The sequence below is a fragment of the Emydura macquarii genome, unplaced genomic scaffold (genome assembly GCF_026122565.2).
Source record: "Emydura macquarii macquarii isolate MOO-44397 ecotype Brisbane River unplaced genomic scaffold, CSIRO-AGI_Emac_v2 contig_2448, whole genome shotgun sequence".
In the NCBI taxonomy this organism is placed as follows: Eukaryota; Metazoa; Chordata; order Testudines; family Chelidae; genus Emydura; species Emydura macquarii.
In genome coordinates, this window is record NW_027132585.1 from 4,312,017 (window position 1) to 4,313,747 (window position 1,731).

General features: G+C 43.3%; 1 pseudogene; it reads left to right on the forward strand.

Annotated features, from left to right (window-relative positions):
* Positions 1 to 516: 516 nt before the first annotated feature.
* Positions 517 to 962, forward strand: LOC137162648 (ATPase inhibitor, mitochondrial-like; annotated as a pseudogene).
* Positions 963 to 1,731: the final 769 nt, after the last annotated feature.

A 1,731-nucleotide genomic window follows, 5' to 3' on the forward strand; every position in this document is an offset into this window, starting at 1 on the left:
CTTAAACTCACTGAGGGACCCTCATTTTGACTCAAAAAACTGACATGAACCTTTAACCAAGAGGGCAAACCATGATGAAGTGTCTGAAGGACTGGAACCTGCCAGGGTAGAAGATGGGGGACACCTGATAAGCTGAAGCAGGCTTATTATTAATATTTTCTCAGTAAGTCTTTTGTCCTTAAATAAATGTACTATGCTTCGTAGAGGCTGTCTGGATCTCTGGAAAACTAATTTCATTGTTCGTGGAGAAACAGAGTGAAACTGCAGGTGCTAAGCTAGGTCAGATCTGCTGAAAAAATCACAATGAATGTCAGGGGAACTGCGTCCTAAATTCCAGGTCTGGAGGGGGAAGATCCCAGCCCTTCAAGGAGTGGTGGCTAGAGACCTGAGTCCTCAGGAGATCCCTTGAACAGACCATAAATGTGGATATTCTGAAACGGTAACATGCTGTACTCGGTGCCAGGCTCATCTCATCTCACCTCACCTCAGCTTCACTCCAAGGGCAAGCAGTGGGTGATGGTGGCGGTTGGGCTGCGTGTTGGCCTGTGCGGGGTGTTGGCGCTGCAGCAGCAACGGGAATGGAGCTCGGGCTCCAGAGCCAACCAGCTGGGGGGCTGGGAAGGGTGGTGGCGGTGGCAGCTCGATCCGTGAGGCCAGAGGGGCTTTTGGGAAGAGGCAGGTGGCCGAGGAGGAGCAATACTTCAGGGAGAATGAGAGGGAACAGCTGGCCTTTTTGAGGAAACATGAGGAAGAAATTGATCATTGCAAGAAAGAAATAGAACGGCTGCAGAAAGAAATCAAACACCATAAGTACAAGATCAAGAAACTTAACGATGATGATTAAACTGCTGTTGGTTGGTTTTTCATGTATAGCCAGTGATTCTCAGTGTAATCCTTGCATTGAAGACTGTATACTTTAGCCAACATAATCTAGATTTGCTCTTAGAGGATGCGCTACAAAAGTCAAATTTCTATAATACCATTTCACAGTTAGCCTCCATTGCCTGAGTTGGCTGAAAACGGCTAAACACATCAAGTGCTTCAGAAACAACTATTGTGAGAAATATGGCTACCTTATGACTATCTTCTTTTTTGTTAGCACCCATCACTTGCCAATATAGAGTAAAGTCCTATTTGACCTTTGCCAATTGTCTTGCATATTTCCAGAGAATTTCAGTTCTGGAGGGGCTTTATCTGCTCCATTCTTCCACTCAGGGTTTTTTTCTTAGTTCCATTTTACTCCAGGTACCATGTGGTGTTCAGTGATCACTCAGCACTTATGGTACTTGCACGAGCTCTGATTTATTCTGTGTCCAATTCCAACTAGGTGTGTGTGATGACAAGAGCTTCACAGCACCACAACCAGGAAAGCTCAGCCTGTAAAGGCACAGCCCCCAAAACCACAGCTTCCACTTGGAGCTATTGTAGCCGTCAATTTTTGGTATTTTTTCTTCTCACAATTATTAAATTCAAGATCATAGGAAATCTCTTCCGTTGAATGGTGTAAAATTTAATATTAAGATGGACGGACTATATATTAATGAAAAGCAAGTTTGCTAATTTGATCAAATGTGGCTGCAAGATTATAGACATCAGTGTATTACTATATTATTCTGCCAAGCTAGATTTCCCTGTAGTTCTAATTTTTCATCTCATTCTGTTTGCATCTGTTGTGTAGTATTGCTTTGTAATTGTAAAAAGCAGCTGCTGTATCCCTCATAATGACTTAAA